The following is a 25238-nucleotide window of genomic DNA, read 5'->3' on the forward strand; positions in this document are numbered from 1 at the left end:
CTGTGCATTGGGCGGAAACCAGATTGGAAGGGTTCATGGAGGTTGTTTGAGTCGAGGTGGGACTGTAGTTGAGCGGCAACCACCCTCTCAAGGATTTTTGAAATGAAGAGAAGGTTGGAGATGGGCCTGTAGTGGTTACGGTCAGCTGGGTCATCATTGGGTTTTTTGAGGCTGGGTGTGATTGCAACCATTTTGAGGGTGGGGGGTACAGTTCCAGTAATGAGGGAGGAGTTAATTATATTAGTGATCATGGGTTAAATGGACAGTAGACAGGCTTTGACGAGGGTAGTGGGGAGGGGAATCAAGCTGGCAGGTGGTGTATTTGGCTTTATAGATGAGCTTGGAGATGGTGGCTTCTGATGCTGGAGTGAAGTTGGAGAGGGTGCTGGTGGGTGGTTGGACCGTGGTGGCCATCCAGAGTGGGTCCGTCGAGGGGGGCGCCTGATGAGGCCAGCTGTAGGTGGATGTTGCTTACTTTTGAGCTGAAAAATTGCAGAAAGTCAGTGCAGCGTTTAGTGGAGATATTAGGAGGGAGGGTTTGGGGGGCTGAAGTAGGTGGCTGACTGTTGAGAAAAGGGCTCTTGTGTTACCGGTGCCAATGCTGACAAGGTTGGAGTAGTAGGTGGATTTGTCAGTGGAGAGGGCGTTCTTGTAGTGATGTAGGTGATCAGCATAGATTTGGGTCTGTACTGATAGTCCGGTCTTTTTACACAGTCGTTCAAGTCGACAACCAGTTGTTTTGAGCCGTCGAAGGTCGGAGGTGAACCAAGGAGCGGTGTGGGCAAAGGAGAATGTGTGGGTTTTGACGGGGGCCAGGGCGTCAAGCGAGGAGGACAGACAGTAATTGTAGTGACTCACCAAGTCAGCAGGGGAAGAGGATGGGAGAGGGATGGGGTAGGAGTTGATCAGTGTGGTGAGATCTGTGGGGTCGATGTGTTTGAAATTTCTGAAAGAGATGATCCGTTCTTTAGCTTTTGATCGGGGGGCGTGAACCTCAAAGAGCACAACTTTGTGGTCAGAGATAGGAAACTCGGCATCGGTGACATTACAATGAATAATGCCAGTGGAGCAGATCAAGTCCAATATGTGGCCTTTATTATGGGTAGGAAAGTTAACATGTTGTGTGATACTAAGACAGTCGAGGAGTGAGATGAAGTCATTGGCAAAAACACTGGATGGGTCGTCAATGTGGATGTTAAAGTCTCCAGTGAGAATAACAGTGGGGACATTGCACATACAGATGTTAATAATGAGGAAAATTCAGTGAGAAAAACAGCAGAGGGTTTTGGTGGTCTGTAGATGGTGACAATAATGATGGGTTTGGGGCCTGAGAGTTTAACAGCAAGACATTCAAAGGAAGAGTGATGGGGGACAGAGACAGCAGTGACTTTGATGTCCTTACGGTAGAGCAAGGCGAGACCACCCCCCCTCCCGGTGTTGCGGGGTTTACACATATAGGTAAAACCCGGTGGAACGGCTTCATGGACTTGGTGGGCTTGGTGGACCAGAAGGAGTGAATGTTTGTGTTATTGTTGTGTTGTGTGTCCAGCGAGTTTCAACCAGATCCATGATAGACATATCTTGGTCGTTTGAGGAGAATGTCATGGTGGGCAAACGTGAATACGGAATACCTACGTAAATAGTTACCTAGCATCCAGCATCAGCATGACGTGAACCAAATGGCACTTTTCCAGCTCCGTTGACGCTCTGATACGTTTTAAATAAGTAAGTGATACACTATCAATGTTTGACATACATATCACGATCACAACTTACCCTTAATTTATATCAACCTATTGCCGATATTTCGTATGTGCCGGCATACGTTTCTGTCATACGGATATGTGTGACAGGGCCTTAAGAAAACGGTGCAGATCTGAGCACTTAATTCTCAGAGTCTTCTCTCTACAGCCTCGTCCTGCTTTAGAAAAGCAGCTGAAGTTTGGTGTAAGAAAACACTGAACTTGTCAAAAAGAATTTAACAATCAATGATTGTTAAAATAAAAGAACAAAATTGAGACAGAATTGAATTCAAAGTTCCTAAAAACTAAAGTAAAACTGCAGGAAATAATCTGCTCAAAATTCATCTAAACGTGCTCAGTTATTGCTTCCCTGTTTCTGTTCAGAGTTTATCAGCTGTTCTTTTTCAACATGTAATCTGTGAGTTTACAGAGAAGGGGTCCGTGTCGTCCTCTCTTCCCCCAGATTAAACTCTGAACTCACTGTGTGTCTCATTAGAATCTTTTTATTTCTATAAGTGAGTTTTTATGTATTTGTTGTTGCATCACAGTCTACTGAGATGTGCCAAAGCTCACAGTCAGTAATGACGTTGTGAGTAAGTGATCCCCGCGGAGCTGCTCTTTAAACACGAGCCGCAGGGATTTATCTTTGTTCCTTCACTGTCTCAAAAACAAAACTTACTGTTCAGGTAAAACTTTGTTCATCAGAAGCTGAAGCTTGTCGGGGGGGGGGGGGGGGGGGGGGGTGCTGTCGGTGTTCTGTGCGACGGGGGGTGGGGAAGATGTTAATGTGCAAAACAAAAAGAAGACTTGGCAAGTATTTTTTTGCTTTATCTACAAACAATTTCCCGACCCCCCTTCAGTACCTCCACGGACCCCCTGGGGGTCGCGGACCCCCTGTTAAAGACCTATGATTAGAGAGTTCAGTCAGTGCACAGCAGCTGGAGCAGACGAGAGGAACGTTTGTGCAAACAAACGATTCAACATTTATAGAAAATGTTTCCAGTAATTAATAAAAGATGGATTTTAATTGAAGTAGCAAAAGTTATTTCCAGGAAACCTCTTGAAAAGTATTAAACCATTACAGGCCTGTAAGATAAAGTGTAACCTTGTATTTGATTATTTGCTCCTTCATATTACATCTGTAGAACTAACTGAGGCTTCAGGAATTTAATTAAAATACAATAACTTTAGTGAAAACCACTCTGCTTCAAAGTAATAATGTGAAAGATTTACCAAATCAACCAGGAAGAAAATAAAACTATTTCTGTTTATTTATAGTATTTAATTTGATCTTCAACTAAAACCTGCAGATTTTGCAAGTCATCTAGAAAAGACGCCGATAAAATCTGAAACATAAAACAGCAGCTGACAAATTGAAAGGTTGAATCTTTTATTGCCTTCTGTGCTGTAATACAGAGATTCATGAGGAAAATACAAAAAGGTAAAGTTATAAGAAAATATACAAAAACATACAGGCGTTCAGATATAAAGGGGTTTACACTGGTGGTGGTCGACCAACGTGTTCATTCATCTGCACACAGAACCTTCAGTTTGACTGATTTAACCTGAGAAGATGGACAGAACCACTTTTCTACTGGTAATAAAACTCTGACATGTTCAGAGGGAGACGAACTCTAGAAAGTGCAGAGTGGAGAACAAACACTGAGTCCTGTCACTTCTTCACATTCATCAACAGCTTTAGTGACGCTTTACATTTCTTCCCTTTTTGTTTAAGATCCAAACTACTTCCCACTTTCCTCAAGCGATCAAACGAGTTTATATGACGGGGAAACGAGCGATGAATTAATATTGGGAGTGGTAACAACACTTCATTTGTTAATTAAATTTGATATTTTACTGTGGTAGAAACAAACAATCTGTAACCCTAACCCAATCTATAAATACATCATATTTAACACAGCTCAGGTATAACGGAGTGACTGATGTTCACTGAATTATATTTTGTGCTTATTTCTAATATCTACAGGTGATTACATCTCATTCGCAGCCCGCATGCTTACAATCTGCTCTGTGTCTATAGCATGCAGGCTGATAACAAGTGTTATAAACCTTCATGTGAGTCTACAGATGTCTCGGGGTCTCCTGGAAATGTAACATCTGTTCAGTGAAAGCTTGGTTTGGTGACGGTGGGAAAGTGGACGTGGTGTTGTTGTATTTTAATTTTTTTAGACAAAACGTTTACAAATTAAGTAGTTTACGTTTCAGAACTGTGATTCTGTATCACAAGCTTTCATAAGCGTGAAGAGGAACAGACGACTGGAGGCTACAAAGGCTTTGTGAAAAGGCGCTTTGTTTTTGTCCATTGATATGAAGCGTTTCTGATGCGCCCTCCTCTTCCTCACGCTGTTATTCTCTCTGTGGCGTCCCGCTCGCTCACTGACACAGATCACTTCCTGGAGAGGAGCTGGTTCTCCAGCTGCTCCAGACGAGCCGTCATCGCAGACAGTAAACAGCTGATTAAGGAATAATAAAGACTCACAGACGAACATTTCACAAATATCTGTAGATTTACAAAGAAGTCTAGTTTTTGTTTTGAATAGATGTTTTCAAGAAATATCTTGTAGACCAACGAACATTTGTTAAAGAATAAAGTATTATTCTGTATTGTTCTTATTGTCAACAAATTCCATCAAAACCAACAATGTGCCACTTTCTGACTTCCTGTCTGCGACTCTGCGCTCCGAGCCCATTGGTTACTGACGGCGTCAATCTTTAACACCTCACAAATATTTAGTTATAGTAAGTATATATTATATATAGTAAGTGTCAGTCGTGTCAAACAAACAGGAGGAAGCAGTGCATTTAATGGGGACTATTTTCAGCGGCGGATTAATCCACATTTGGTGCTCTGTGTAGCAGCAGGACAGTGTGTGTGTGTGTGTGTGTGTGTGTGTGTGTGTGTGTGGTAATGAAGATAATGTTTGATAATTAGACTAAAGTATAATGTCGGCAGCTTTATCCTTCAACTTTTATCTGATTTGTTACACAGAAGAATTTGGGACTGAAGTTTAATTAACTCATCAGTCAGAAGACGGATGTACCTGCAGCCAGAGCTCCACATCTGTAACATCTGTAACATCTGTAACATCCGTTATCTTGGCCTTAAAATCACATTTAACTGACATATTTCCACTGAATCCAATGAGTCCAATGTGTAATTCTGCAGGTTCCTCCTCGGGATGAACTCGCAGAGTCACTTTATCTGTTTGTTCGTCTACAGAATATTTATTTCTTTGCGTTGGTCTTGTTTGGACGACAATGTTTTTTAAAAGGATATGTTTCTGTGTGATCTGCTCCAGGCTGCTCATGGTGGCCTGCTGGAACTCCACCAGACCCTCACAGGCACACGGGTCCTTCACCTCGATCTCCAACCTGACTCTCCTCTGCAAGAGGTGTCACTGTTTACATCCTGTGACACTTAGCATGCAGGTGAGAAACATATGATGGATTAAACATGATGCATTGCTGCCCTTAATTAGATTTAATGTCCACTTGGACCATCTGAAAACGTATATTTTCTTCTTTCTTTACATTCAAATGTGTTTCCTACAGCTGTTCTTGTGTCAACAGATGGAGTTTACAGTGACCTGCGTGCAAACGCATCACATGTGAAGTAACATGTGAGTCTCATCTTTCACACTTTACTTTATGTTAAACTATATCTAAAAGTAAAAGTCATAATTATTTTTATATGTTGTTTTTAATTATGTTTATGACATATATATATATAATATATAATATATACACTGGTATACTGCTGTTAAAACCTTTCAGCCTCTTCAGGAGAAAAGAAAGTGTAAGTCCCTTTATGAATAAATAAAGTTTGTTTCCATTGAGTTACATTATGATGCGTTCAAGCTCCATACAGTATTAATGAGTGTTGGGCGAAGGTTATTTTTGGCAAATAACTCGAGATTTAAATAAATAATTCTATATTTTAATTTCATTTATTGAAGTTTCACAGTTAAAGAAGGCTGTGCTGTGTATTGTTTATACATAAGTTTACATTTGGGCCACCAAAAATGTACTTTAATTTATGGGCTTTGTGCTCGAATATATTAACGTCTAATCCCGAATGAAACATTAATAAATTGGTGATGATTCCAGATTCCAGCCCCGTGTTTGTTCAGCAGTGTTTCATGTTTCAGCTGCTTGTTGTCAGTGAAAGTCGGATCCTGAGTCTTGTACCTGGGCACACGTTGAGTTTGAGGTTCTCAGCGATGGTGCTGATGGCGGTGAAGTCGGAGGTGTAATAGAAATGTTTCTCCACAGGCTCAGACGCAATCTCACGGAGCTCATCCTCCACAGCTTTTCCAACCCCCACGGCGTACATGGTGATACCTGCACACATGTACACAAATGTACATTTAATGAGAAGGTGAATACAAACTGTAGTTGTGGTTCGACCCTCGCACCATGTTGAGTCTTACCGGCTTCTTTGGCTATCCTGCCGTACTCTGTGATGTCGTCCTGCGGGCGTCCGTCTGTGAACACCAGCCCGATTCTGGGGATGTTGCGGCTTGAAGGACGTGCGCCCTCTGAGAAGCTGTTCTCCACCATGTGCTTCAGAGCCAGGCCTGTCATGGTGCCTTTCTCCATGTAGTCAACCTGGACGAGGACAAAAACTAAAGTTCAAGTCCCGAGTGTTGGCGCTTCTTTCACTGTGAGCTCACACTGAAAGTGCAAGTTTACCAATTGTTTTTGCTGTTTTATTTATTTTTGCAAACTTCAGATTTTTAAATACCTGTGGAGATTTATTTAGTTTATTATTAAATATGTTAGACAGAGTGCAGTTCTACTTAAGCAAACAAAGACAATAACAGTGTTAAATAAATGTTCATTTAAATTCTTATTTGTCATTATTAAATTGTCGTATATTGTGTTTGTCTCTGAAGTGTCTCTTGATGTGTCAGACTGATCTTCTTCCTTCACTACAAACACTCATCATTAATCTGCCCGGTAACAGCCTGCAGATTAAACTGCTGATTCATCCAAACATCTGTGTGGAGGAATTGGTTTTTCTTGCAGATGATTAATTAGATTTGGTAAATTATGTTCAGTTTTTGTTGTTCTTCTAGTTTGAGTGTAAAACATACAGACAGTAAAAGACTGTAGTATATATATATATATATCTATATATAGATATATAGATATATATATCTATATATATCTATATATAGATATATGAAAACACGCCTCACCTGGTTCACAAACGTCTTGACCAGCTCAAAGTTGATGCTCGTCGATCACAAGCACCAGGTCGATGTTGGCCGACTTGCAGGCTGAAGAAGAGAAGAGGAAGATGAGGAAGATGGTCTCGCAGTCCGTAGACGATGAGACTCACAAACCGTGGCAAGATCTGCATGATGACGTAGCAGGCGAAGCGTGCGAAGCGTGCGAAGCGGATGGCCAGGTACTGTTTGGGCACTAAGTAGAGCAGACCTTGTATGAACATGGGTCTCAGGTACGTCAGCATACACAACAGCAGCTGAAAGCCGTACAGGAGAATCGTGTTTCTGGCTTTTTTTATGTCAGCAGTTACTCCTATGGCTGCAAACAGAATCCTGTAATAAGTGTAGAGGAGCGTGAGCCAAACCAGGACGAGACAGAGGATGTGTGACGCGTCCCTCTTCTACAGGCTGTACGAGCTCCTGAACACCATATCTCGGTCACAAATCACTTCCGAGGGAAAGAAGCTCAGCAGCTCCGTGGCCAGCAGGAGGAAGAGATCCAGCAGGATGGAGAACGCACTGGCCAACCAGATCAGAGCGATCAGGACGTACGTGTTCCTGACGGTGCAGATCTGTCCGTGTCGAAGAGGGATGCAGATGGCGACGTAGCACTCGACCGCCATGCCGGCCAGGTTGAGAGGGGTGTTGAGGGTGGTGAGGATGGAGGCGATCAGCAGGATGAGGCAGAAGGGCACGCTGATGGTGTGAAGGGCGTAGCTGATGATGTGGAGGAGAGTGGACAGGATCAGCTGCACCATGTCGTTCACCACCAGGAAGATGAATAGGATGTAACGAGGGTTTGTGTTGAAGATCTGGACAACAGAGTAGTGTTAGTGTTTCAGATTTCATGGTTTGGTTTATTGAAGAGTGTTCATCGCAGTTCCTCAAAGTCCGAGGACATTTCTTTAAATGTCACTTTAATGTGTTATAAAACAGAGAAAAGGAGCACATTTTTTGCATTAAAAATGACTTAAACTATTACATTGCGTTACATTACAGTTCATGTAGCTTTTTGTCCAAAGCGACAATAAGTGCAAACAATCCTGAGGATACAACTCTGAACAGCAAGAATCCTGCAGGTACATTAACTTCAAACAGGTGAAATCATTTAAAAGCAGAACAACAGCTTCAAATAAGACAAACCAAAGTGCAACTTACAGAAACTATAGAATACAAATTCACCTATTAGCTACAAATAAGCCAAACTAATATAAGAGCAACATACAAAGAACAGTTTTTCTCATTGGCCGAGGTTCAGTGGAAACAGGTGAGTTTTCAGTCTGCAGGTGTGAAGACTGTCTGCTGACATCAATATTAATCGATTATCAAAATAGTTGCTGTTTATTTCTCTGTCGGTCGACTAAACGATATTTTTTTGCATCTCTATCTCAAACTTGTGTTTTGCTTATTTCATTTCTATATATCTTTTATATCAGGGGAATGTTTTTCTTGCCTATTTGAATATTTAAAGACGTGTTTTCACTGAATATGACTAAATGATGCGCACAAACATAAGATTAGAAGCAGGGATTTAGATCTATGGTGCGTACAGTCTTCATGGAGAAACATTGTGTCTTCATCAGACTTGTTAAAGCTGTGAAAACAACATGAACAACATGAGTGTGAAAGAGTTTGAGTTCCTCTCTTCTGCTAACCCTCCTTTCCTCCCTGTGGTTAGCATCGTTTATAGAGTTGTACCGGATGTAATATTTTAATAATCTAAATTAAAGAAAAACAACTTCCTGTGTTGTGTTTCTGCTCGCCTGTTAGAACGGCTGCGAGCGTCTCTGTGTGCGGCAAGCGGGAGAATTTGTTGTTGTTGCTGAGCATCAACAAATATGGATTGTAGCAGAATATTTGTATAGATACTTTTTGTTTTGTGAATTTTAGAAATGAATCCATCTTTTTTCACTAAATGTTAACTTTAAACGCTTCGGAGTTATTGGAAATGTTCACAGGAGTCTGAAACAATCCTACGCAGCACCACTGGAATCTAATTCTGCTAAAAGTATAATACTAATAATATTAGCATGTATGGAAAAATTGTTGATTTAAAATTCGAATGTCAACGTTTTGAGTTAAGCTTTGAACCGCAGCTTCACATTAAGACTGAAAGCAGCTGAACAAACTATTTAATTACATTTTTACATTTAGTTTGAGTACGGATTAAACAAACTAGACATAATTAGAGGTTTCTGTTTCAAGTCTTTATGCTAAGCTAGGCTAACTTAATCCTGACTCTGTACTAGAAAGTTAATTAATTTCCAAAATGTTGAACTATTCTTTTAAACTTTAGCTATAATTATGGATTGACGCTAAGGTTCGGTCTTAAAGCTGCATTAATCTTCCTTTTCCAGGCAACTGAAGGCATCAAACCCGGAGCAACATTAGGATTCATTCGGTGGCGTGTAACCTGGAGACCGTGAGTCTAATATTCACTCTTCTTCTACTCTAACTTTGTCCGCTGGACAGGAAGTGTATGGTGCGGTCATCAGAGCTTTTTTTTTTTTTAACATCTGCCTGGCGTGGCTGGAAAACCTGCTGTGCATAAATATGATTCTGATGAGAGCCCAGAGACTCAACCACTAAGTAAGTTTACAGGTCAAAAAACCAAAACAACGCTGTAAAACTAAGAGGCTCTGCAGAGTTGTGTTTGTTACTACATAGCTTTCACATTACACACAGTCATTCCTCTGACTCTTCGATTAGTGCGACCTTAAGGCTTGTTTATGTTCGGGGAGCTGCTATTCGTTGCAGTATTCTCCTGAAATGGCAGAGAGCGTAAAGAAGAAAACGTTTTCTGTGTAGAAGCAGGAAGTCGATGAGTGTTTCCAGCAAAACACCACAAACCAAGCGTGTAGTGTATTTGTTAAATATGCTGTAAACAATTTGAGTCAAAAGACAGGTTTCTATCCTAATGTATTTAAACCGAATTTTAAGAAAGAAAATGGAATTTACTGCTAGTTTCTGTCCACTACCGTCATGTGATATTAGGAGTTGTTGATCGAGGTAAGGTGGTGGCAATCAGACCTCATACTGAAAACATGAGGTACTAAATTAGTGCTAACTGCTAACGGAAGATCTGTTCGTCTTCCGGCCACCGTACTCCTAGCGACTGTAACACTGTTACCTCCTAACATTCTGTTGATAATGTTAGTTCATTGTTTTGACGTTTTAAGTTTTAAATTCTGGCATATTTTACACATTGAGACCTTTTAAGAATAACAAAATAACTGCATCATCTGCACAAAAAACTGAAAAGAGAAAATCATTCTATTCATCACCACGAACAGACAACCGGGGCAGAGCCAGGGGGAAGGTTTCGGCTTCATGATCTACAACCAGTGGGGCTCAGATGTGGAGATCATTGTACACGGACTGTTCTCATAATTTAGAGCACCTTATGATCAAATGCCGTATTATCCGTATTATCTCCCAAAGAGTTTGTTTTCGTCTTTCTTACAACGGCGTACATTCCACTAGACTTAATCACCAACCAAGTCCTGGACGAGCTGTATGAAGTTATGGACAGCAATGAAACCTCACGTATGGAGGCTGCTTTTATTGTGGATGGGGATTTTAACAACGCCAACCTGAGGAAAGTTCTGCCGAGATATCGCTGAACTGAACTCTTGGATGTGATGTGACTCGGATATTGGAGATATGTGAGTTTTGCAAACAGTGAGAACTTCACACTGTCTCCATGCTACTTAGCAGAAACAACTGAAGATATTGAAGCCTGGAGTTGTGAACATTTTTCTTTTTGTTTTATTGGAAATACCTTCTAAGTAGTTTTACAATATGCTGACAACATGGAAAATTATAATGTTTTTGTGGAATTACCTTTTCATTTTCAAGTTGAAATGATAATGTTGTAAAATTAGCAAATTCTGTCGAAGTCTTTTAATTTGGACCAAAGATGGAGTTTCTAAGTAAAGTCAAAGAAATATTTGGCAAGTTTTAGGATCTTCATGTCGAGCATTTAACGTTTTTGAAAGTCTTTAATATTATAATCCATGAACTGAATATTACTTTGGGCTCATTTTACACAGCAGATACCTTTTCAAGTACATTCTGAAAGTCTTGTCTCTTATGCCATAGATGATTGGACTAATCGATCGTGGCAGGATCTGTACGATAATATAGAAAGCAAAGAAAGAGTCTGTATAACTCTTAGGGAACCATTGCAGCAGAGCATCTCGGAACTGGGGAGCTACATATGACAGCATGCAAAGCAGCAGCTGAAACCCATGAAGCAGGATTGTGTTTCTTGCCTTTTTAACATCTTTGCTAGCTGTTTGTGCAGTGAACATAATTCTGATATAAGTGTAAAAGATAGTGATCCAAATTATAACTAGAAACACTGAATATGTGATATCTCTCTTCTTGAGGATGAGGGGATTTGGGAAGACAATTTGTCTGTGGCAGAAGACTCTGGAATAGAAGAAGTCCAGTGGCTCTGTGGCCAAAGTGATGAACAGATCAGGAAGAACAGACAACATGCTTGTTGTCCAGATTAAACCAATCAGCATCAACGTTCTTGTGATTGTACAGATCTGCACGTGGCGAAGGGGGAGGCAGATGGCGACGTAGCACTCTACCGCCATGCAAGCCAGATTCAGAGGCGTGTTTTCAGTGGCGAAAAGAGTAACCAGGGTGACGGTGCAACAAACGGAAACGTTTATTTTGTAGATGGTGTAGCTGATGACAAACAGGAAGACGGACAGCGTCACTTGGATCATGTCGTTGACCACCAGGTGAATGAAGAGGATGTAGCGAGGATTCATGTAGAAGATCTGCAGGGTGGGGAAGAAAAGCAAAAAGGTTTGAAAAACCTGGAAGTCTGAGGTCAGAGCTTTGTCTTGAAACAGGGATATCATATACTCAAAAGTTAAATGGGGGATTCCAACCACAGTCTTTGCCAGTTTATCAATCATTCTACCTAACTTAGCTAGCTGCTAAATACCGCCATACAAATTGTGAGTAAGGACCATGTAAGATGGACCAGCTCAGCTTCTATTCTGGTTCTAGACCTCTTATCTTTGCTGTGTTTCAGAAATATCTGGTGTTGTGCCCATTGACGGCTAGTTGGACAAAGAATCAATCAATCTTTTGGGGGATGTCATCTTCCTGTCAATTGCTAGCTACCTAGATACAACAATGGGAAAAGAGACAGTAAAGTGGCCACACAAATATAACCATCCCTCAATGATATTGATGAAGCTGTACAGGTTAGTGGACTCACATGAAAGCACATGAAGCTAACTTCTCTTAGCAACCGCTACAGCAGCTTCCATGTTGACCAAAAATGACGTGATGGATACGTCAACTAAAATGTTCCATCACAAAGAAATCTGCTTGAAGGAACATGATGTAAAGCCAAATTACTGAAATAATATGTAATGCCAGTTTATTCTGTTTATCAAGCTGCTGCCCTTCAGCAAGACTTGAAGGTTCACATCCAGATTTCTTATTGAACCAAATCCAAAACTAACCTGAACTGTAGACCCACATTAGGAAATGTCTCTTTTGAAATCAAAGTGTGATTAAGACGACTTCAACATTAGTCTACAGCAAGGATGTCAAACTCATTTTATTTCAGGTGCCACATACAGCACAATTTGATCTTAAGTGGGCCGGACCAGTAAAATCACAGCATAATAACCTATAAATAACGACAACTCCAAATTCTTCCCTTCGTTTTAGTGCAAAAAAGAACACGTACATTCTGAAAATTTTCAAATTTGATCTTTTTACAAAACATTATGAACAACCTGAAAGACAAAAAGCTGCAATTTCAACAATATTATGCCTCATTTGATAATTTATACATGTGCATTACAACTTACAGACCACAGTGTATCTACAAAAACACATTTTGTCCGTATGTTTGACACCCCTGGTCTACAGCTTCCTACAGAGTTGCTGTGTTGCCTACATCATACCTGGTGTTTGCAGAAGGTGTGAATGAGGACTTGCATTGATGCAGTTGATGGAGATCCCGAGAAGCACAACAATCACGTTCTTGGTCACAGCTTTATTGAAGGAGTCTCGATACTGTAAAACCACCGTCACATTGGCAGATGATGCGTTCATCTCTTGTAACTGAAAATAAAATAAAAATTATAGTAAATACAAATAAGTAAATATTTACAGTAGGTTTACCTCTCCGGGAACCATCACCTTACCGTGGTGGAGAGGTTTGTGTGTCCCTATGAACCTGAGAGCTGTGTTGTCTGGAGCCTTGTGCTCCTGGTAGGGTCTCCCAAGGCAAATTGGTCTCAGGCGAGGGGCCAGACTAAGAATGGTTCAAAACGACATCATGAAAAAAAGGGAAAGAGAAGGAGAGACCCTGCCCGGAGGAAGCCCAGGGACCCCGTCTGGAGCCAGGCCCAGAGGGAGGGTCCGACAGCGAGCGCCTGGTGGCCGGGTTTGTCACGGAGCCCGGTCAGGCACACCCTGAAGAAGCTACGTGGTGCCTCCCATCCATCCATCCTGTGGGCCCACCACTCATGGGAAGAACCGCTGGGGTCGGGTGCGCTGTCACACGGGAGGTCAGGGACCTCGACAGACCAGACCCGGGCAGCAGAGGCTGGCTCTGGGGAAGTGGAACATCACCTCTCTGTGGAGGAAGGAGCCGGAACTAGTGCGGGAGGTGGAGCGCTACCAGTTGGATCTGGTGGGGCTTACCTCTACGCACAGTCTTGACTCTGGAACCATACTCCTGGATAGAGGTTGGACTCTATTCTTCTTCAGGGTTGCCCAAGGTGTAAGGCTTCGGGCGGGTGTGGGGATACTCACAAGCCCCCGGCTGAGCGCCGCTACGTTGGAGTTCACCCCGGTGGACGAGAGGGTCGCCTCCCTACGCCTTTGGGTTATGGGGGGGAAAACTCTGACTGTTGTTTGTGCCTATGCCCCAAACAGCGGTTCGGAGTATCCGGCCTTCTTGGAGACCCTAAAAGGAGCCCTGCAGGGGGCTCCAGTAGTCTTGGTGGGAGACTTTAACGCGCACGTGGGAAATGATGGAGACACCTAGAGAGGCGTGATTGGGAGGAACGGCCTCCCTGATCTAAACCCGAACGGTCGTTTGTTGTTGGACTTCTGTGCTAGTCATGGAATGGCCATAAGAAACACCATGTTAGAACATAAGGATGCTCATAAGTGTACGTGGTACCAGAGAACCCAAGCCAAAGGTCAATGATCGTATCATCTGATCTGAGGCCGCATGTTTTGGACACTCAGGTGAAGAGAGGGGCGGAGCTGTCAACTGATCACCATCTGGTGAGAGTGGGACCCTGCTGACTTCGACTGAGAAGGTTATCGGGCGGTGGAAGGAGCACTTTGAGGAACTCCTGAATCCAACTGACACACCCTCTATGGTAGAGGCAGAGTTGGAAGCTGATGGGGGACCATCGTCAATTTCCCTGTTGGAAGTCACTGAGGGAGTCAAACAACTCCACAGTGGCAAAGCTGCAGGGGTTGATGAGATCCGTCCAGAAATGCTGAAAGCTTTGGATGTAGAGGGGCTTTCTTGGGTGGCACACCTCATCAACATTGCGTGGAAATCTGGGACAGTGCCTAGGGGGTGGCAGACCGGGGTAGTGGTTACCCTAGGACCAGAGAGTGTGTACCAACTACAGGGGTATCACACTTCTCAGCCTCCCCGGTAAAGTCTACTCCAAGGTGCTGGAAAGGAGGGTTATAGTCGATAGCCGATAGTCGAACCTCTGATTGAAGAGGAACAATGCGGATTCCGTCCTGGTCGTGGAACAAAGGACCAACTCTTCACTCTCGCAAGGATCCTGGAGAGGGCCTGGGAGTACGCCCTACCGGTCTACATGTGTTTTGTGGATCTGGAGAAGGTGTATGACCGGGTCCCCCGGGTGATACTGTGGGAGGTGTTGCGGGAGTATGGGGTGAGGGGGTCACTTCTGAGGGCCATCCAATCCCTGTACGCCCAAAGCCAGAGTTGTGTCCGGATACTCGGCAGTAAGTCGGACTCGTTCCCAGTGAATGTTGGCCTCCGCCAGGGCTGCACTTTATCACCAATCCTGTTCGTGATTTTCATGGACATGATATCGAGGCGTAGTCGTGGAGGAGAGGGGTTGCAGTTCGGTGACCTGAGGATCTCATCGCTGCTCTTTGCAGATGATGTGGTCATTATGGCATCATCGGTCTGTGACCTTCAACAGTCACTGGATCGGTTCGCAGCCGAGTGTGAAGCGGTTGGGATGAGGATCAGCACCTCAAAATCTGAGGCCATGGCTCTCACCAGGAAACCGGTGGATTGCCTACTCCGGGTAGGGAATGAGCCTTTACCCCAAGTGAAGGAATTCAAGTACCTCAGGGTCTTGTTCGCGAGTGAGGGGACGATGGAGCGAGAGATTGGCCAGAGAATCGGAGCAGCGGGGACGGTACTACAGTCACTTTACCGCACCGTTGTGATGAAAAGAGAGCTGAGCCAGAAGGCAAAGCTCTCAATCTACCGGTCGATATTCGTTCCTACCCTCACCTATGGTCATGAAGGCTGGGTCATGACCGAAAGAACGAGATCACGGGTACAAGCGGCCGAAATGGGTTTTCTCAGATGAGAGACTCGGAGTAGAGCCACTGCTCTTTTACGTTGAAAAGAGCCAGTTGAGGTGGTTCGGGGATCTAGTAAGGATGCCACCTGGGCGCCTCCCTAGGGAGGTGTTCCAGGCATGTCCAGCTGGGAAGAGACCACGGGGAAGACCCAGGACTCGGTGGAGAGATTATATCTCCTCACTGGCCTGGGAACGCCGTGTCAACGTTAATATTTATATCTCCAAGTATTATAATATTTCCAGAAGTAGTGCAGAGTGTAGATAGAAGGTCGTGCATCTCTGGGATGAAAGCTGAGTTGGGTTTCAGTGGTCGGTAGATGAGAAGTATTGTCAGGGTGAAGGGTGGTTTACATTTAAATCCAAGGCATTCAAATGAGGATAGTACAGGCAGAGGCAAGGGGGACAGTTTCAGTTATTTTCTGTGTATTATTGCTAAGCCATCACCACGATCAGTGCTGCAAGCCTTTTCTAGGTAGCTGTAGCCAGGGGGACAGACTTCATTTAGGGCAGAGTAAACCTCTGGCTGTTGCCACGTTTCCGTAAGGCACATAAAGTCTATTCCCTTGTCCATGATGTGGTCTTGTATGAAAGATGATTTGTTGGTTAGAGATTGTGCATTAAAAAGTTCTATTTTGACTCTGGATGAAATGGTGGATTTCTGTAGGGTCCGGAGTAGACTGAAATCCACTCCACGTTTTCAGCTCTGCTCAATGTGTAGCAATCTCGCGGTGTTTCCCGTGCTATTAACACAGAGGGTGTCAGTCCTCTGATGACACGGCAGACGTGCGACAGTGGTCCAGATGGAAGGAATGGTCGACACAGGCGGGCCAGGCTGGTGGTAAACAAACTTTCTACGGGAGCCTCTGTGAGTGTAACGAGGTCTGCGTAGGAGTCCAAGTTGTTTGATGGCTGAGATGCACGCTGGAGTTGTGTAGTTGTTGAGACTCAGCAGTTGCGGGATGGAATACTTGGACATCATGCCGGTTGCCACAGGTTTTAGTCTGGGACTAGCCGTTAGCCATGGACAGAGATGGAGAACTGTTAGGCAAGGCAAGATGGTTATCCGTAGCATGGCAGGAGGAGAAGAAGCAGAGAGAAGCAGTCCATTTCCAAGCAGCAGTTTAGCCAGCAAGCTAGTTGACGGCTAGCTGTGGAGGCAGCGGTCCCAGCCAACCTAATCGCACTGGGACAGCTGAAGGGCTGTCCGGGGGATACCTCACAGTAGCGGTGGTGAAACAGTGGTGGACGTATTGTGGCCCACTGGCAACAGGAAGCTGACCGTAGGAGCTGACTGGCTCATTGGAAGCCGACAGACTGCTAGCTAGCCAGCTAGCGTTAGTTGTCCGGGAGCTGTCGATAGCAGTGGAAAGTACCAGCAACAGGTAACAGCAGTTATCCAAACATGGTTTCTAATTCAGTAGAAATGCAGTCAGCAGAAGATATAAGTTAGATGTTTAAAGGTAACATCTAACAACAACAACAACAACAACAGACTTAAACTAGAACTAGCAGGAGAAGCGGCAAACAAGCAGCGCCAGCATCCTCTCTCTCCAACGGGGCTCTTGTCAATTTTCATGGACAGGATATCGAGGTGTAGTCGTGGAGGAGAGGGGTTGCAGTTCGGTCTCATCGCTGCTCTTTGCAGATGATGTGGTCTTGATGGCGTCATCGGTCTGTGACCTTCAGCAGTCACTAGATCGGTTCACAACTGAGTGTGAAGCGGTTGGGATGAGGATTAGCACTTCAAAATCTGAGGCCATGGCAAAAGAGAGCTGAGCCAGAAGGCAAAGCACTCCATCTTCCGGTCGATTTTCGTTCCTACCCTCACCTATGGTCATGAAGGCTGGGTCATGACCGAAAGAACGAGATCATGGGTAAAAGCGGCCGGGCAAGTCCAGCTGGGAAGAGACCCCGGGGAAGACCCAGGACTCAGTGGAGAGATTATATCTCCTCACTGGCCTGGGAACGCCTCTGGATCTCCCAGTTGGAGCTGGAAGATGTGGCCCGGAGAAGGGTACCGTAAGTACCAAGGGTACCATAATTACAGAGGGTACCATAAGTACCGAGGGTACCATATGTACGATAGGTACAGAGGGTACCGTAGGTAAAGTATAACATTATCATGTGGTGGGTCCAAATGTTATCTTGTTTTTGGCAAGAAACGTATTCAAGTCTACAGATACCGAATACATGCAATCATTATATATGTATAACGTTGCTGCAAACTCAGTTTGAATTACCTTAAGAGTATTACAAGGCACTCTCCTTCAAACAATTCAAATGTCTTTATTGTAGTGACAGTCATGATACTGTAGACCTAAAAAACATTTCGTCAGAAAAAAAAAAAACTTGAAATAGAGAGAGGTCGCCATTCAAAGATTGTGGAGACCAAACAGATAAAAAGACATTAAAACCAAAAGTACATTTCTTATGTGCATGTCCCAGAGGCATAATAATAAAATATTTAAAAATCTATCAGGCTTCTCTGCCTACCCGAGGACAAAAGGTTCGCAGCAAATATGTCTTCTCCGGCCAAAATATGAGGCAAAATAAGTAGATGATATAATGCATATAATTCATCTCATTAATATATTCAAAAAAACATATATGTATGTTTATAGTATATTAAGTGAAACATTTAGTATTTGTTTATTATCCTCAACACTATCATAAACATTCTGTTTACTGTCATTATTATCATCATTTGTATTTATTATTTATTTCCTTATTGTTTTTGTTGAGTTTTTCTGATGCTTTGGCAGCACAGATGCATTGATTTGTCATTCTTTGGAGAAATTTGGAGAGATTGATTGATTTGTGGATAATTTTCTGAGGATCAGAACACATTGAATAAAAGAAAGTGGAGCAACGTAACATAATAACATTAAAAAAATGTAGCAGCATACCGTAAACATGAAAACCTGCAGCCCTCTCATATTTCTCAGTCAATTTTACAATCTTAAGGAATATCAGCAGCACTAACTGGTGGATTAGTGTTTGAAACACCGACTTCTTTATCGTTATATCTTTATATTTTCATGCACAGGGATACAGGAAGGCTGATAAATAATCATATTCATGTCGAGTTCTCGGAGCCTGATCAAAATGTGGTTTTCGAGTCATTATTCATTTGTTCTTCACAATCTAATATCAGAAGCTTGGAAAATAGGCTTTAATGTGGTGTTGGCACTAAAATTATGAGCTTCACTGTTGGACATTCAGAACCAGTCAATAACAACAACACGACAAATAAGTCTTCACTTCAAAACTAAAAATCTAAATGTTACTCTTGTAATTGAATTCAATGCACTTAAAATTATACAATTAAAGTATGATGAATGAAAATAACAAGTAATAAATAACATTGAATCATTTCTATGTAGTTTCACAGTCTGTACACTTTCCAAACCGTCATAAATTCTTATGTTTAAGCTGATTACAAAATCCAAAATAAGATGTAGTTCTACAGCGTCCTCTACAGCAGGAGGAAAGGGCTCAGTTAATAATAAATGCTCATAGTTATTAATACATTAATAAACATAGCTGTAACTTCTTCCATCATACAATCACTCAAGTGTTGGAATGATTCATAAACACATCCTTTTTTTTTCTTTTTTAAATGATGTCTATTAGTTGATTTTGATGCTTTCTTATGCAGTCTGGCACCTTATTTACATTAAAGGTACAGTGAAGAGAATCCTATTGTGAATACATTTATTTTCATTGTGAATTAGAAAAAGGTTGGCAGGCCACCCTGCACTCTAACATGGACCAGATTTGGCCCGCGGGCCACAAGTTGAGTACTACTGCTTTACAGCATTACTTATTTTGTTATCAATATTGTTTGTAGGATTAACCGAAGAATCATGTCTTTCAAAGCGTCCATGTTTCAGTTTGGAATACATTTCTATTTACATTGAACTGATTTAAAATGGTGCTAGTAAAGTAAAAAAAACTCAGCACAGACAGGCATGTGTAAGTGAAGCCACATGTTTGTATTGTGTATATCTCAGTGATCAAATAGACTTACCTGAGTTAATGCATGTAGACCAGGATGCCAACAATATGGCTCCAGAAAATCTCAAACTTTATATGTGGCGAGAAGCCAACAGGGACGAAGTCTGGGGCTGAGCCCAGTGTGTGTTCACGCGCCACACTTTCTTTGTCAGTCCTGCCTAGTTAAGAAATCAGCCACGAGCGTTCATATTCTATGGTTCTGTTCCTGGGGGCTCGATTCAATGTCACCTTCTGTATAGTATGGAAGCCCATAGTGCCTTTTTTAAAATGATAACGTAAACCTGTAAATGTAACTCTGGTAAAAAATGTTATGTTGCATTTCATTATTGTCCACTAAGTGGTTTACGACTTTATGAATAAAATGTCAAACAGCATTTTTATTTTAATGTCATAGAACGCTCTTGCGAGTATTTGAAAATGCAAATTGCGTTTTTATTTACATTTGTATTCAAATAACACATACATGTGGAATAACCTTTTAATTTTCAAGTTGAAATCATCATTGAGTAAAGTTCCCTTTGGGCTTCAATAGTATCGGTAACACAACGTTAGTTACAACTGCCACCATTATTTCATAAGATTAACAAAAATGAACAAATTCTGTCGAAGTCTTTTAATTTGGACCAAACATGGAGTTTCTAACTCAAAGTAAAGTCAAAGAAATATTTGGTAAGTTTTAGGATCTTCATGTCGAGCATTTAACGTTTTTGAAAGTCCTTAATATTATAATCCATGAACTGAATATTACTGTGGGCTCATTTTACACAGCAGATACCTTTTCAAGTAGTTCCTGAAAGTCTTATCTCGTATGCCATAGATGATTGGACTAATCGATCGTGGCAGGATCTTTACAATAATATACTCAGCAAAGAGCAAGTCTGTATAATTCTTCGGGAACCATTGACGCAGAGCATCTAGAAACTGGAGAAACATATGACAGCATGCAAAGCAGCAGCTGAAACCCATGAAGCAGGATTGGGTTTCTGGCCTTAGCATCTTTGCTAGCTGTTTGTGCAGTGAGCATGATGTTGAGGTATGTGTAAATGATAACAATCCAAATTATAACTAGATACAAAATGTATGTGATATCTCTCTTCTTGAGGATGAGAGGATCTGGGAAGACGTTCTTTCTGAGGCAGAAGACTCGGGAATGGAAGAAGTCCAGTGGCTCTGTGGTCAAAGTGATGAACAGATCAGAAAGAGCAGACAACATGCTTGTGACAGGGCCTGTTGGGGTGATAGGCTCAGGTGCAGCGACAGACACAGGCTTGGAGTGAGTCAGAAAAGTCTTTACTTTTAGAACAGGTGGCAGGACAAAACTCAAAATACATCCAGACAACTAACAGGTAAAGTCTGGGCAAAAACAGGCTCAACAGAGGATATCCGAAAAGCAGGCAGCAAAAGGATCTCAAGAACTAAAGAGTAAAAATGCAGTTAACTCAGGAACTCGAGACACAAAAACAGACACTTCAAGAGACGGCTCACAAACTTGGCCTCCGGCAACAATTCAAGACTCAGCAATGAACAGAAGAAAACAGGCAGCTTATAAAGGCTAGCAAACAAGGAACAGGTGCAACCAATGAAACAATAAAGACAAGCACATGACACACAGAAATGAACGGTGGCGACCCCACATGGTCCAAAGAGGAACTGCAGTCCAAAAACCCTGACAGCTTGTTGTCCAGATTAAACCAATCAGCATCAACGTCCTTGTGACGGTACAGATCTGCATGTGGCGAAGGGGGAGGCAGATGGCGACGTAGCACTCTACCGCCATGCAAGCCAGATTCAGAGGCGTGTTTTCAGTGGCGATAAGAGTAACCAGGATGAAGGTGCAAAAAACAGAGACGTTTATTTTGATACATTGAAATAATGTTTTTATAATTTCTGACAATCTGTTGTAAAATCATTTAACTGAATACAGCATAGATTAGGGTTGGACAATATGACGATATATATTGAGAGGCAATACAAATTTGTAGAGATTCTACTTTGGCAGGATTTAATGGATATTCCCATTGTTTTATTTAAATCTATACATTTCCAGATAATTCACCATTAACTTGACAGTACTCATTTCTCTTCAGTACCGCATGTACCGTAGAGCCCGGTAGTTCCATATTTGACTCAAACCTCTTGATCAATCCTAAGCCTAAACTAAACTATAACTCTTTTGAAAGCCTTGTTCTTACCCTCTCAAACCCAACATGGAAAACAATAAAGCCAGTTTTATTTGTTACTGTGTACCGCCCTCCTGGTCCGTATTCTGAATTTCTATCTGAATTCTCAGAATTTTTATCAAATTTAGTCCTTAAAACAGATAAAGTAATTATTGTAGGTGACTTTAATATTCATGTGGATGTTGATAGTGACAGCCTTAATAATGCATTTATCTCAATATTAGATTCAATTGGGTTCAGTCAGAATGTACATGAACCAACTCACTGTTTAAACCACACTCTGGACCTTGTTCTGGGATATGGTGTTGAAATTGAAAGTTTATCAGTGTGTCCACATAACCCTCTTTTATCAGATCATTTTTTAATAACTTTTGAAGTCCTGTTACTGGACTACAAGCCAGTAGGCAAAATATCCTACGCTCGATGTTTTTCTGAAAGTGCTGTGATTAAATTTAAGGAAGTGATTCCATCAGCACTTAATTCAATACCAGGATTCAATATCAATATAACAGAGGACTCCAATGCTAGCTTTAGTCCCTCCCAAATTAATCATCTTGTTGATAGCGCTGCAGCCTCACTGCGAATAACACTCGACTCTGTCGCTCCTCTAAAGAAGAAGATCATAAAACAGAAAAAGAAAGCTCCATGGCTTAATTTACAAATCCGCAAACTAAAACAAAAGTCGAGAAATCTTGAAAGTAAATGGCGTTCCACTAAATTGGAAGAATCTCGTTTAGTCTGGTTAGATCATCTTAAAACGTATAAGAAGGCTCTCCGTAATGCCAGAGCAGCTTATTACTCTTCCTTAATAGAAGAAAATCAGAACAACCCCAGGTTTCTTTTCAGCACTGTAGCCAGGCTGACAGAGAGCCACAGCTCTACAGAGCCTTCTATTCCTATATCTCTCAGTAGTGACGACTTCATGAGTTTCTTTAACGATAAAATTATAATTATTAGAGACAAAATTAATCTCCTCCTGACCTCAATTGGTAATGACTTAACTTCAACTGTTGGAATTTTAAAAACATCTGTAACTCCTGAAATATATCTAGACTGTTTTACTCCAATCAACCGTAACCAACTAACTTCAACAATCTCATCGTCTAAACCATCAACCTGTCTTTTGGACCCGATTCCAACTAAGCTGTTTAAAGAAGTTTTACCCTTAATTAACACTTCGTTATTAAATATGATCAACCTGTCTCTATTATCTGGCTACGTACCAAAATCCTTTAAAGTAGCTGTAATAAAACCACTTCTTAAAAAGCCTAGTCTTGATCCAGAGGTTTTAGCCAACTATAGGCCGATATCTAACCTACCCTTTCTCGCTAAAATCCTTGAGAAAGCAGTCGCAAAACAGTTGTGTGACTTTTTACATAATAATAGTTTATTTGAGGTTTTTCAATCTGGATTTAGAGTTCATCATAGCACAGAGACGGCACTGGTGAAAGTTACCAATGACCTTCTTTTGGCATCAGACAAAGGACTTGTCTCTGTTCTTGTCTTGTTAGACCTCAGTGCTGCTTTCGACACTGTTGATCATGACATTCTACTACAGAGACTGGAACATTGTGTTGGCATAAAAGGAACCGCACTAAGCTGGTTCAAGTCCTATTTATCTGAACGATCTCAATTTGTATGTGTTAACGATAAACCCTCCATGACAGCCAAAGTCAGTCTTGGAGTTCCGCAGGGTTCTGTACTTAGACCGATTCTATTCACCTTATATATGCTTCCTTTGGGCAATATTATAAGGAACCACTCTATAAACTTTCATTGTTATGCGGATGATACCCAATTATATCTATCAATTAAACCAGACGAAACCAATCAATTGGCTAAACTTCAAGCATGCCTTAAGGACATAAAAACTTGGATGTCTAGCAACTTTTTGATGTTAAACACAGACAAAACTGAAGTTATTATACTTGGCCCTAAACGCCTCCGAAACGCATTTTCTAATGACATAGAAGCTCTGGATGGCATTAACTTGGCCTCCAGCACCACTGTAAGGAATCTTGGCCTCATCTTTGATCAAGATCTGTCGTTTAACTCCCACATAAAACAAATCTCAAGGACTGCCTTCTTTCATCTACGTAACATTGCAAAAATAAGACACATCCTGTCTCAAAATGATGCAGAAAAACTAGTCCATGCATTTGTTACTTCAAGGCTGGATTACTGCAACTCATTGTTATCAGGTTGTCCCAAAAAGTCGCTTAAGACTCTTCAGTTGATCCAAAATGCAGCGGCACGTGTATTGACTAGAACAAGGAAATGGGATCATATTACTCCTGTCTTAGCTGCTCTGCACTGGCTCCCGGTAAAATACAGAATAGAATTCTAAATCCTTCTCCTGACTTACAAATCAATTAAAGGTCAGGCTCCAGCATATCTTAAAGATCTCATAGTACCTTATAAACCAACTAGAGCATTACACTCCCAGACTACAGGGTGACTTGTGGTTCCTAGAGTCTCTAAGAGTACAATGGGAGCCAGAGCTTTCAGCTATCAAGCTCCTCTCCAGTGGAACCAGCTTCCAGTTTGTGTTCGGGAGGCAGACACACTCTCCACATTTAAGAGTAGGCTAAAGACTTTCCTTTTTGATAAAGCTTATAGTTAGGGCTGGCTCAGGTTTGCCCTGGATCAGCCCCTAGTTATGCTGCTATAGGCTTAGACTGCCGGGGGACACCTCCCTGCTCTCTTCCTTCTCTCCCTCTCTCTTCTTCTCCCTCTCTATCTGTATGCATTTATGTAAATGTATGTTACTAACTCACCATCCGGGGTATCATCCCCGGAGTGTCTGTCTCTCATGTGGCAGGTTGCCACTGATAAAGTTTACGTCAGGATCATGAATCGTGACAGCGCCTGCTGACCTGGTCCTGCTGGACACCGGGAAGCCTTATTGACATTTTCCTGGATTCATCCAAACTTTCTATTTCTTTTTTTTCCAACACAACATAATTTCTGTCAAATGTTGTATTTGTACTATGTTGTTTATCCTGTACACACGACATCTATTGCACGTCTGTCCGTCCTGGGAGGGGGATCCCTCCTCAGTTGCTCTCCCTGAGGTTTCTTCCATTTTTTCCCCTTTAATTTTGGGGTTTCTTTTAGGAAGTTTTTCCTTGTGCGATGCGAGGGTCTAAGGACAGAGGATGTCGTAACCTGTACAGTCTGTAAAGCACACTGAGACAAATGTATAATTTGTGATATTGGGCTATACAAATAAATTTGATTTGATTTGATTTGATTCCATCCGTGTTGAAATCGGATAGTTAACGTTAGCTGTCAGCTGTTAGCAGCCGGTGGAGCGAGGTTCAATAAAGTTGCACTATGGTGCGTTCAAGCTCTATTCAGTAAAAATAATTCTAGGACAAAGGTCAATTGTAACACTATCATGATGTGTTCAATGTAATCTCACAAAATTATTGTATTTATTCCAGGTTTTTTTTGGAATAA

The 25238-nt window shown here is 41.9% G+C and overlaps 3 pseudogenes; all 3 read right to left on the reverse strand.

Moving 5' to 3' along the window:
• Positions 1-4077: 4077 nt before the first annotated feature.
• Positions 4078-10469, reverse strand: LOC115005223 (odorant receptor 131-2-like; annotated as a pseudogene).
• Positions 10470-11022: 553 nt separating this feature from the next.
• LOC115005226 (odorant receptor 131-2-like) lies at positions 11023-13090 on the reverse strand (annotated as a pseudogene).
• A 7250-nt stretch (positions 13091-20340) lies between these two features.
• LOC115005224 (odorant receptor 131-2-like) lies at positions 20341-21451 on the reverse strand (annotated as a pseudogene).
• Positions 21452-25238: the final 3787 nt, after the last annotated feature.

Source organism: Cottoperca gobio, unplaced genomic scaffold, assembly GCF_900634415.1.
Source record: "Cottoperca gobio unplaced genomic scaffold, fCotGob3.1 fCotGob3_283arrow_ctg1, whole genome shotgun sequence".
NCBI lineage: Eukaryota > Metazoa > Chordata > Actinopteri > Perciformes > Bovichtidae > Cottoperca > Cottoperca gobio.